Below are 13,395 nucleotides of genomic sequence, written 5' to 3'. Positions count from 1 at the left end.
CTAATTATCTCCCAGGCTGTTGTCATGAGAAACTCATGGTCATTTTACATCCAAAAATGCCACCAAATAACTAGGTGGCTACTTTGAGCAAACACTGAAATAGATGCTCTGTTATAAAATAAGATGCTCTATTTTGAGTGTAATTAAATACTACCTGTGCAGCCATGAAAAAGAGCCTCTCAGAGCTCCTACTGCAGAAGGCATAATTAACAGATGGTCCCAGCTGCCTCACTCTAAATCCCCCCTGCTGTCACATGGAAGCCACACTTACCACGGGCTGCTTCAAGTCTGTGATTGAATATGGTAGGATTACTAAGAGAGGGCCATTTCTTGAAGAGAAAGGACTCCTCTGGTGGGAGACTTTGTCTCAAGGACTTCCCAGCAACCTCGCTGAACTTCCTTCAAACTGCACTCAGTCTCAGATGCTTTTTACCCAACCCCACATCCTTTCCTCTTTCCTTCACAGGGGTCAGACTTGCATTATGGTCTGACAGTTCTCTGAGCCTCCCCTGGAGCCCTTCATCATTTTCCCTCATAGATGTTTCCTCCATTAAATCTTTTGCATAACTAATCCCATCTTGACATCTGCTTTTACACAATACCTTTTTGAAGGACAATCCCTTTGAGAATACATTGTGAGATTTTTCTATGGTTTTGTAATTTGGTAGCTAAGTTTCCCTATCAATCTGTAGTATCCATTTATGTGGGCATAAGCAATAACCTATTTTATACCATTTAACAATACAGACATTTTCAACTGTTAAATACTTTCTTTAAGAATTATAAGAATGGTTTGTCAGGATGCTTTTTTTGTCATCTGATGCTTTTTATGATACTATTTCAAAAGAACTTGAGTAACTATCCTCCTAAGAATAATAAGGATAACATGCAAACAAAGGAAACATGCATACATGGCATGGTTTCGAGTCATTGTGACTATTTCTTTCTCTTATTCCTCCCAGGACACCCATCAAAATAGCAAAAGCAAAGCCAATGGAAAGTATTTTTTATTTCTTTTTAACAAAGATGTAATTAGTAGACCAGCTCACATGAACAAAGTAAAGTGGAAATTTAAGGCTAATTAGGGCACAAGTTCTGTTTTCACTGAATTAGCAGAATAATTATGACTGCTAGTTAAATGAAATATTTTCAGCCCCTTTCTTATACATAGTTTTTATGTACTTAATCATACTGTACTTAAAATTTTATATTTCTTATTTTTTCACTTATAAGCTATTTTTCAAGCTTCTTAATCATTCTCACAAAATTATATAATAATCTAACGAGAGGATGCGTCGTGTCTTACATTGTCTATCTTATTGAATATTTAATTTGCTTCTAATTTTTTACTGCTGAAAATAATGCTGCTTTGTGTAGTTTTATAAATCTCTCATATTTATAATTGTTTAGGATGAATTCCTAAGGGTGTACTCATTAAAGTTACACATTAACTATTTTGTTTCAAAAACATTTGGATCAATTTATACCTCCCACAGAAATTATATGAGATTATTCCTTTCATCACACCCTTGCTAGGATGCTAACATTAGAAAACAAAATCTCCAAGTCAGTTTGCATGGAAAAGTGGATATTTCACTGAAGTGTGGTTCAATAGTTGCCTATATGTTTGTTATTGAGCCCTATTTACACTTTTGTGAACTATTACACATTTATACGTTGAGCATTTTCCTTATTTGTATGAGCCTTTAGCTAATAAAGAAATTACTCTTGATCTATGATACTGGCATCAAGTATTTCCCCCAATTGGTTGTACCTTCTTTTCTGTTTCTTTGTGTTTTGCCTTATTCATTCTTGTTTTTTAATTTTATTTAATTTATTTTTTTGTACAGCAGGTTCTTATTAGTTATCCATTTTATACATATTAGTGTATATATGTCACTCCCAATCTCCCAGTTCATCACCACCCCCCTCCCCCGCCATTTTCCCCCCTTGGTGTCCATAGCCTTATTCATTCTTAATGCTCCATAAGCATCGACTGAGCACTTAGGTTTTGTTAGGCTCATTCCTGGAATGTGAGGATTCAATTTTAAGCAAAGGCAGACGCAATCCGTGCTATCTTGTAGCTTCTACAGCATATCAGGAATAATGGAAAATTAAACAAGCAGTTATCAAAAATATATGATATGTGCTAGATTAGGGAATCAGGTAACAGGGAGCTATTGCTGTTCTTTACAGGCCGTCTAACTCAACAGAGAGATCAAGGAATTGTAGCTGGGTAAAGAGGTGGAAATGGGAGAATGGAGCCAGCAGATGAGACTGGAAAGGGCAGAAGAAGGTAAAGTTGGAGGGTTTTAAGCCATGTTAAGGAGTTTGGCTTTTATTACAAGGACTATGGGAGGTAATTTAATGGTTGTTCAGTAGAAGAGAAACATGACGATACCTATTTTAGAAAGATCATTCTGGCTGCTGTGTGGAGAATGGCTTAAGGGAGAGCAAGCCTGGACACAGACCTGGTGGAATAACACAGATAAGGGCCAGTGATGGCCTGGATGGGCATTGTATCAGTGAACATATTCCAGAAATATTTAGGGGATAGAATCCAAAGGACCTGGGAATGAGATGTGGGCAGCAAAGGGACATGGCAGATTCCCAGACTTCTGACTTGAGTAGCTAAAGTGAAGGTGCCATTTTTTGCAGAAACTAGTTGGCAGGAAGGAATCAGCTATAGATTTTTAAATGCTGTATATTCATATAATAACATTCTTGGCAACTTGTTATTATGTAATGCTAATTAATTCATTGCCATCTTTATTTTAAGTAAATCTTTGAATTTCTTTTGGGCTTAGTTAAATGGAGATTTGCGATTTGCTTTAGGAGAGAATTTTCAGTCATTCTAAATAACAAGAAGTTAGGTTATCCATTGGGATTCCCCAGATGGATGAGAAACTGTTGGGTCTAGTTATGCAGTTCTAACAGCCCTAAAGTGAGTTTCAAGATTTAGTTGATAATCATGAGAAAGATGTTTTAAAAGAACAAACAATTACTTATTATCTCCAAGGGTTACACATAAATAGATGACACAGAGACGATTTTAAATGTTGCCAGTTTGAAACTTCTTTACTATCTTTTAAACATAGTGGCCCCTAGCAGATAAATTGGTTTATGGTCTATTGTTACACATCTTTAGAATGAGGTGAAAGAGAATATATGTATGCATAAGATGTTAGCCTCTTTGTTGGAGGGGAGAAAGTTTCTTTCTTGGAGGGCATGTTTCTCTCCATTTTTTTTTGGAGGGGAAAAGTAAGTGCAGAAAGCAAAGACCCCGGGCAATTCTGAAAAGTATGGTTAACAAAATAAGACATAAACGATCTTGGCAAAAGGTTCTGGAACACAAAACTTTTATTATAGTTATACACTAGTGTCTTTTGGGCTCACCTACAAGTACTAAAAATTTTGTTTGCTAAACAGTAGTTGGGAACATTTCTTGTACTTTATAACTTTCTTAATGGATCATTTGGAAACTAAATAAATTCCTGTTGGGAGTATCATGTTCTCAGGTACACTAGACCCTGAAGCATACCGTATGCTTCTGAAACTGGTTGTGATAACTTTAAACTCCAACAGTGGTAAACTAGCTCCATCATTTCTCTCCCTCCCTCTCTCTCGCTCTCCCTCCCTCTCTCTTGCGCTCTCTCTCTCTCTTTCTCTCTGTAATCATGTAGTCTTGTAGAATACTGATATGGTTTAATTTTATGTCCCACAAACATCCTCATTAAATAATAATTTAATATTCCTTGGATTTAATATTCAGCCTGTTTTCAGTCTGTGTTTGCTTTCATAAAAGCAAACAAATGGCTTTGGAAAGGGCATAGAGCATGCCAGTGAATGTGGGTGACTGGCAGGGTTCTTATTGCCTGACCATAGCCCACAATGAAACATTTCTCTAAAAAAATTATTTGGTCTATCCTGTCAAAACTAGAAAAGGCTTATATACGAAGCGTTTGTTTTCCATCACATGGACAGCCCAGATTACCGGCTGGCTAAAGTAATTACGTGACTAGTATGTCTCGTTTGAAAGCTACATGGTCAAACCAGAAATCATGTCTTAAAGACAGGAAATTGAGTTGTATTTATTAACCTGATTTTTAATATATTCATTTATACTATACAACTTTATATTATATATATACCTAATATATATGAATATATATTCATAATATATACGTTATATCGCAACTAATTTTCTGAACACTAAGGTTCTTTGAAGCTCTTAGTTTTCTTTCTGTTTAACTGTAAAATAATGCAACAGTGGGTTTGCCCAGTTTTTTCAGCTTAACTCAACTCAATAGGCAATGGGCAATAAGCCATGGGCAATCCATTCTGCGGGGTATAGTGAGGTCTTCTAACGTGGTACAAAACGGACTTCTGATTTTTAGAAGAACAAAGTTTGTCCCTAGTTTTTCCCTGGTGATAAGGCAATTGTGAATAGTACCATGACTTCTTTTGCGGTACGCAGGCCTCTCACTGTTGTGGCCTCTCCCATTGCGGAGCACAGACTCCGGACGCACAGGCTCAGCAGCCATGGCTCATGGGCCCAGCCGCTCCGCGGTATGTGGGATCCTCCTAGACCGGGGCACGAACCTGTGTCCCCTGCATCGGCAGGCGGACTCTCAACCACTGCGCCACCAGGGAAGCCCAACCATGACTTCTTGAGCCAAATGACTTGTTCATTATGTTTCAGGGGTTGGGGTAGGGTGGAGTGGTGGGGAGGAACCTTGTCTCATGTGCAATTGGCTCCTGTTGAATTAGTTTTTAATTTAGCAATGCAACTGATTTTAATCTTTCTTGGAATTTTGCTTCTTTATGTTATTTCAGTGCTTAGACTGAAAACAGCACACTATTCTGGTGACCTTTTGGGAAGTGATGGAAAACTCATGATACAATCTATTCTCAGCAACTTTGTAATCAGAATCGTGATAATGTCATTGATGGTTTGAAGTTTCTAAGTTTGTGTTTGCATCCAAACAATTATCTTTCCTACCTTCATAATTGAACTGTAAATACTGTGGAGACAGAGCTTTTTGCACTTAAGGTAGTTGAGGTAGGAAACAGGCGTGTTGTCAAGAAACAGAAACTCGAAATGATTGTTTGTGTACTTAAAAGGTTACCAACCAAAGATAGGCAAGACAAAAACCCTTTTTATTAATCAATACTAACCAGAATTCTGGATCCCAAGAGAAAGGATCTTTGGGATATGTGAAGAAGGACAAAACAGTTTCTCTTCCTAATTTTGGATTAGCAAAACAAAATTTTGAAGCACATGAAATTTAATTTTGACATTGCCTCACCTTGCTTTCTATAGTCCTTTCCTGCCATCTAGTCTCAATCCTTAGTACTTCTATGTTACCCTCAGTGCTCCACTGCAACATGCTATTAATATTTGATCCCTTTCCCCCCCACCAATGGCTCCATATGCCACGGTTATCTGCCTTCCTTTATCCCCAATCCTGAGCCCAGTTCACTCAACCCATGATTGCTGGGTCAAGCAAATCATTCTAAAATGTAATTGGAAAATAGTAACCTTCAAAATGGTATTTACAGTTTAAAAAGAAGGTGATTTTCTAACCTGAATGAATCTAGGATTAATGTCATTCCAATGAGGAAAACAGTTAGGGTCAGCTTCCCTAAGCTGGTTTTATTTAATTTTTTTCTCCACTTTTTCCCATAAGGTATTTAAAAGCCACAGATTTTTTTTTCATAATGGCTCCAAAGCAATAGTTGAGGGGGATTCTGGTTCAGAAGGTAGGGCATGGGTGGGCTAGTCATTTCTATGTATGGGTGAAATATATGGTATGTGTTTGTAAGTATGGCAGCTGTATGTAAGTATGACATCATACATCATAACAGAGTAAAGGGGAAAGCTGTTTACCAAGTCAGAAACACCTACAAAGAGGTTTAAGTTTAACTGATTTGTTCCATAAGTATTTTATATACTACAGCATGCTTATAAAATAATAAAGCATGATACGTTTGATTAAAACTCAACATAAAAGCTATCTCTTTGTATGTGCAATTCATCCAACATGCTTCAGTGGGGGAGAGGATGCTATGATCCTCTCTTTCTTCTATCCCCTTTTCTACTCTGTTGAAAGCTGGATCACATATTTAATCATTTTTTAGTCATGTTGAACGACCCGGATGTAATGTCACATCACGTCCCAAGCTCCCCAAGTCAGTAAATATTACCTTAAGATCAAAGAACTAGTTTAACAGCGATGGAACATACCAACCCTGACACCAACTTCAGTTGTGCCTGATAGCAGTAAAGCAAATTCAATCTTGTTTATATAAGGAGAAAGACTGGAAATCAACAGATGTGATGGATGGTTATAGACGAATTGGCTAGAAACTACATTTCTCTCTATAAGACTTCTCACAATACGCAGGTTTTTCTTGGCTCGGAGGAGATTTTGCAGGCAGTAACACCCAATGCTTTCCAGTAATGATAATGGGAAAATCATAAGGTTCAAATTAATTTTAAAACTTTTCTGAGAGTGTTTAAGATTGCTAACAAGTTTTCTCCTAGCAAAACCCATGACAAACATTTAAAAAAATAGAATGAATGTATATAGAGTTCCCTATATAATAGCCTTATTCATAGGTAATGTAGGAAGTTCAATGTTTCCCACCAAAAATATTTTTCTTCTGGCTTCCTCAGGGCTGGAAAATATACTATTAAAGATTTATAGTTTTGGCTTAAGCTTTTTGGTTATTCCTGTTGTCTTCTTTCAAAGACTAAATGCATCTAAGTGGGAAAATTTGTGAAGGGTCATGGCTTTAGGGAATCTAAATCTATATTCATTTATTCATTAAGTCAGCAAAAAGCTACTGAACACCTCCTGTGTGTCAGGTATACACGAGCACTGGGGATGGAAGAATAAGGGAAGGTTCCTGCCCTCACAATGCAAATGGTCTTTTGATCCTTAGCTTGAGCTGCACTAAAATCATGCATTTCCAAGTGTCAGTGATATGAACTTTCTTTTGGTCCATCAGTCCCTCTAGCTCAGTATATCTGTGATGAAACATATCATCTTTTCTTACAAATTGGCCATACTTTCTGCCTTTCTCAATTTCATCAGTGTTACCACCTTTCCCAGGCAATGGAACTTTTCCTGACAGCTCAACTCCACATTAATCTTTCCCTTCTCAAAACTCCACTGCATTAAACTCAAAATCACATAGATTAGCACTCAGCTGTTCTCTAATTATTCAATGCATGATCAATTTGCTTCCCAGCTATGTTATAAAATGCTTAAAGGCAAGGATTTCTTTTATATCCTCTAAACCAGAGGTTCTTCAAATGTAGACCGCATAACAAGCCACCCAGATGAATGTGATTAAGCTAAAGTTTGAGAACATTTGCTCTAGACCACTGTCTCAAATTTTAATGTGTTTACAAATCACTTGGAGATTATGTTAAAAGGCAGGTTTCAATTTAGTTGGTCTGAGATTCTGCATTTCTATCAGGGTCGCAGGTAATACTGTTGCTTTAGGAGACAGTCTGAAGATCAAAGAAAGAACGCCTGTAGTCCCAAGTACAGAGTTTGATCCATGGGGAGATGTCGAACAAATATTTAGAGATTTCAATCAAAATTACTCTAGTGTGAATTAGTTTATACATCTGATTGAAAAAGTGCATACACAGCTGAGAGAAAATAGCATTAAGAAGGATAAGGAGAGCAAAGGAAGACAAAATTTACTTATGTAACAATTTTACCCAAAGACTTACCTGAACCCCTAATTTGAAACACTTGTAAAGTTTTATTTTGTTTTCTAATTTCTTGTATATCTTTTCTCTAAATATCCCTGTACTCACAGGCAAATATACAAATCTTATCTTTGAAAAAATGTATATTTACAGGACTTACCACAATGTCAGTCACTTAACTTGACATAAGCTTATTAAATTGAATTTCCTTAAGCAGATCCTTCCTTTTATGTACAGGAAAAAATTTTAAAGCATAGCACTAAAAATTATAGAATATAATTTAGAATATAATATATTATATTATAATATATTATAGAATATAGAATAATATAGATATATAGATAATATAGATAATATAGATATATATTATATATAGATATATAATATATATATCTATATATAATATATATTATATATATATTAGATATATAATATACATATCTATATATATTATATATATAATATATATATAATATATATATAATATATATATTATATATATAATATAGATATATAGATAATAATATAATTATAGAATAATATAGAATATAATATAATTATAGAATATCTACAGTATATGTTCTTGAAACAATTGAAAAATGCTCTAAACACTGCCTTTAGCAGAATGTAGTAGTTGAACGCCAAATGGAAGAGAAGAAAATACATATTCTGAAAGAACCAACATGATTCATCATTAAGGCTTTTCAGGGATACATGAATGAAATAATGAACATCAGTGTCCTGGCCCTGATGGGTTTTATATTAAACTATGACAACAGTATCCTTGGTTTTCTGCTATTTCAGAATTACACTTTCTTAGCACAAAACACTGTCAACGCCTGGTATATGGTTCGCTCACCAAGCAGTCAAAAGCAATTAAATGAATGGTTTGGACAAAGTAAATTTTTATACATTCCATGCACATTGAAAAAACAAGTTCAAATAAACCTCAAACAAGACAACTTTAATAATGAACGGGTTTTATATTTCATGAGACTCAAGTACAGGCAAGTAACACCTACAGCATGTTACTCTACATCTGTGGCAAAGTTGTGGCAAAAATAAATAAAAAAAAAGTTGTGGCAAAAATAAATAGTTACTTAAATGATCCACTTCTGGCAAGATCCATCAATGTTATGACCTCCTTTGAAATTATGGCAAAAACAATGCTTTTATTACAATTTTTTTAATCATGAAGAGGAGGACAAAAGTAACACGATTTCCCTTCAGTGATTCAGATTTATGGAAGCCTCTCCAATATTTTCACCTCTGACTGTGGTGGAACTTGTTCACAAGGGCACAGATGAACATTCAGTTCAGGAACCAGCTGTATGATCCAGAGAAAAAAAATAAGTGGACTAACTTATACCCCACATCAAACCAGAATTGAATGCTTTCCAGGGTTTTAAAACATCTGGAAAATCTCTTTAATATTGTCCCTTCTTTTGGTTCTATCTTTTCACTTATTTCTATCCAAGATGGGAGGGGAAAAAAAGGCTGAAATGTCATGAGAAAGTTATATTCAGCTGAAGTTTATGTAAGAAGAACCAATGCTTTTTCCTACTTGACTTCCATTCCAATGTCGCATACTTAAGGGCTAGTCTTCTAAGGGTGCCAGCATTCCCCTGAACCAAAATAAGCAAACATCCAAGTACTTTGAATTCTCTTCCTCAAAATTATGTTTCATTATCCTGGGATCTTGACAGAGTAAAAGAACACTGCTGAATTCTAAAAGGTTTTCTCATTTATCTGTATATGCAGTAATGTGGAGGAATTTATCTATTGGATTTACCTTTTTTCCATTTGAATCCTACCCTGCAAAATTCCTGACAAATCTGAATTATCCTCTGTGAAAAGAAGAGGCCATCAAAGGAAATGTTCCTCTTATTTTCCCAGAATCCCCCAATCCACAGCCTAGTCCAGAAGCTTAAAGAAACTTAGTCAAGGGAGTTCTGCTACAAGACATTGTCCCCACTGACATGGTCACGTTGTTGGAAATCACTTTGAATGAAGGCATTGAAGGCCCCCGTGAAAACAAATTTTACTGCTTTTGTATGCAAGAGACCCAAACAAATTGAGACTGGAGAATTTTCCACTTTGGCCTTTACAAGTCCTTGTATCCCCACTCTCACCCCACAGCTGTTCCTTCCCATCCCCTCTTACATGTGACTTTAACCCCTAATTCTTCCTTTTTACCTCGCTCAGTAAAATCCAGCCTGCCCGAACAATGACTCTTATTCTGCAAGAACAATCCCTCTATTCCCATTTCCAAAACTAGCTGAACTTCAGCCAACCCCCTCCTGCTAAAGCCATGCAAAGTTTTCCGTTGTCCTTCTCCAAGTAGAATGCTTCTTTGGAGCCTTCCTTCAGAGCCTTATGCTAATGGCTCTCTAGTTGATTTCTTCCACAGTTTTGCTGCTGAGATTCAGGCAGGATTGGCCCCTTTGCTGCTCAGCCCAGGCCACTTCATAGAGGAGCAAGTCCTTCTATGGACCACACCAGTGCCCAGCTCTCTTGGTGTTGAAGCACTGCCTAAGCCTTTATTCTTCCTCTTTATTATCTTTGGTCTACATCTCTTGGTTTGATTCATTCTACTAATAGAGGTTCTCATAGTCATGGTGGGGCCACAGTGCCAAGGAGGTTTCGTTAGTTTGTTCAGGCCACTTGAATATAGGTTTAACATCATAGAGCCAACAGCACTAAACATTGGAAGCTTTGGGAGTAGTTTAGAACTTCAGAGGTCACCCTGGGGAACTTGGGATATGGGTAAGACAATGCCTTTGTATAGCACCTTAGCATGAAAAGATTCAAAGATTCCAAATATTCAATGGTCAACAAAATTTTAACTGGTATGAAGAAGACTTTTAAAGACAAAAAAACCTCTAAAAGGCAGCAAAGTTACAAAATTACTTCTCTTAAGGACTCCTTAGGAAAATCTAATCAAAATGTGAAGGATCTAAAAATCCAAACTTAAGCTCTCTTTTTCCACTTCTCCTCCATCTTTGGATCGGCTTTCCTCCTGGCCCCCTGTATCTCAATTTCTTCCTGTCCCTGCTCTGCTCCTTCCCTCCTTCTCCTGCACCTTCTCTCAACCCCCTTCTCTATCCTCCACTGCCCATTCCTAAATATAGTCCTCTCACTGGAGAATATCTCCTCATAGTATCTTTTAATGTAGATGGAGATGATTCTGCAGCTTTAAATCTTGGTCAAGATCAGATTTTCATAATGTAGCAAGGGACTTTCTGATTCCTCCTAGGGAAAAATGGAAGATAGTTGAAGATTTTAAGCATTGTCTTAGGAATTTAGAGTCTGGGCTTCCCTGATCTCTATCAGTTAGTTCATCTCTTTGTGGGAAACCAGAGATGGTAGAACTTCATTTGAAAATCAGGATGGATTGATTACCAAAATGATACCAAAAAAAAAAAAAAAAGGGACACATTTTAACTGTAAATGAATATAAAAAGTATAAAAATAGGAGCAGATCTCTTAGCAGCTATTCCTGAGGTATTTCCTGTCAAAATTCATTGGTGAAAAATGCAGTTATGTAAGGAGGGAGAAAAATAGATCCATCCCTGATTTCAGAAACAGCTTAACTACCACATTCTAGAATATTCTTTTCTCAATAGGAATGAAGATATCACAACTGCCCTAACTACGTTCTTTGTTGATGGTCTTAAGCCTGATGCGACAGATTTAGTTAGAAAACAGAATATAGGATGGTAGACTGCTTTCCCTCTGAATTACAAGAGCTTGATGAGCGCTTTGAAGATACTTTGGCTCAGAAAAAAGAAAAATACAGATTAACTTAATAACTTTTCAGATTAAGCACTTAGATAAATCCAGGAACAAAAACATCTCTATGGCTAGTCTAGACAAAGATACCTGTGGATATCATAAGGAAAAAGGACACTGAAAAACACTTGCTTTGCCTTAACTTTCATTGCAAGACAGACTCTAAAGTGACAAAGTACTAACTTTGTCTAACACAATGACTCCTCTCTGAGTAAGTAGATTCTCTGGTTTTCTGAAATTGCCCTTAAAACAAAAAGAAGAAATTTCCATGCAGTCGTGAAAAAAATCTAGGATCTTCCTTTTTTGATACCAGACGTACACATTTCTACCATCAACCCAGCTTTCCATCATTCCTTCCTTGGAGTAACCAAAACATTTCAGTGGTAGGAATCTCAGATATTCCTCTCACTAATCAGCATTCTCTTCTGGGTAATGAATCTGTTGAATGAATATCGTGAATCTGTTGGAGTGAAAGCTACTTTGCTAATGCAGTGCCACTCTTAAATGTGCCATGGCTGGACCACATCTGGAATTCTATAGAAGAGAAGAATCATTTGGTGTTGGTACAGATTGATTTTCCAGTACCTGAGCCCCTGTCTGGGATAGACTCACCTAGAGCCTTGTGTAACTTTAAAAATGCCTTTCAGAAGCTCCTATGCTTCTACTCCCCAATTACCATAGACCTTTCTTTCTGTTTGTATACAAAAGATCCAGAGACAAGCTGTGAGGGTTCTAACTCAACAGCACAATGGGTTTCAAACACCCATCACTTAAACAGCCTCTCATTTTACCCTACACCAAAAGCCTACCCTCTTTGTTTGTGCTCAGTGGCAACAGCAGCAAAGTTAACTGAGGCTTCTACTGACTTAGTCTTAAGATCTTCACTTAACCTTTGGTCCTTCATGTCATGCAGATCTTACTCTTTATTGAAAACACTCAATGGTTTTCTGTTTCTAGGCTGACCTACGAAATCCTCCTCTTCTCATTCACACATATTTCTATCCATTGCTGTAGTCGCCAAAGCCCTCCAACTTTTTTCCTCTCTCAAAAGAAGGAAAACCTCACCACTGTCATGCACGTATTCAGGAATTTTCCTTGCCTCACTCTGATCTCCTCGAAACTCTTTTAGACAACCCAGATTTAGAACTATTTTTGGAAGGAGCCCATTTGAGAACTGAACAAAGAGGCTATCAAGCTTAGTGTGTGTTTGCAGCCCACTCAGACTTATGTGAATATTGTCTTTTCCCAGAGGCAAAATCTATACAAGTTGCTGAAATTGCAGCACTTACAATTGCAGCCTGCCAGTTAGGTAGAGATAAGAGAGCAAATATCTATACATATAACAAATATGTGTGTGGAGTAATTCATGATTTTGATAGCTTGGAAGCAGTATGGCTTCTTAACTGCATCTGGTTTTCCAATTAAACATGGCAGTCACATAAAAGTCCTATTAGATGCCTTGTTTTGCCAAAGGAATTGGCTATATTAGGGTTGAGCCCCACAGTAAAAAGCAGACTCAGGGATCAAAGGGTAATGCTTTAGCAGGTTACTACACTAAATGAGCTGCTTTAACACCTCCAAGCTGTCCAGCAAGTCCAAGAGTCAAAGCCAAAACTAACTCCTAACTATTGGCATCAAGTCTTGAGTTAACTCCAATATTAAGCATTTGATTCTGAAAAAGTGTACTGAAAAAAATCAAATTGTTTTCTTCTCGCAGAAAGCTATAGTGGCACCAAGATGATCTCTTGGTCTGCCCCAAGATGCTGAAATGAATCTTCTCAAAAGGTGTTGTGACCCACTCTGGAAAGGCAGATTTAAAAACCATCAAAAATAAACGTTGGTAGGGACATTTCAGTAAGATCTCAGAGTACATC

At 36.8% G+C, this 13,395-nt stretch overlaps 1 protein-coding gene across 4 annotated transcripts in view; it reads left to right on the top strand.

Moving 5' to 3' along the window:
- LOC309969064 (uncharacterized protein) overlaps positions 1 to 13,395 on the top strand; it is a 189,772-nt gene that overhangs the window by 107,904 nt on the left and 68,473 nt on the right. For 2 of the 4 annotated variants that reach the window (XR_014326607.1, XR_014326608.1), the window contains one exon: positions 2,197 to 2,296. The exons of the other annotated variants lie outside the window; for them this stretch is intronic. The gene's annotated coding sequence lies outside the window, so the exon portion shown is untranslated. The remainder of the gene's footprint in view (positions 1 to 2,196; positions 2,297 to 13,395) is intronic. 4 annotated transcript variants of the gene reach the window in all.

This window comes from Leucopleurus acutus, assembly GCF_964270905.1.
Source record: "Leucopleurus acutus genome assembly, chromosome: 11".
NCBI classification, from domain to species: domain Eukaryota; kingdom Metazoa; phylum Chordata; class Mammalia; order Artiodactyla; family Delphinidae; genus Leucopleurus; species Leucopleurus acutus.
This window is presented reverse-complemented; position numbering and strand designations above follow the sequence as displayed.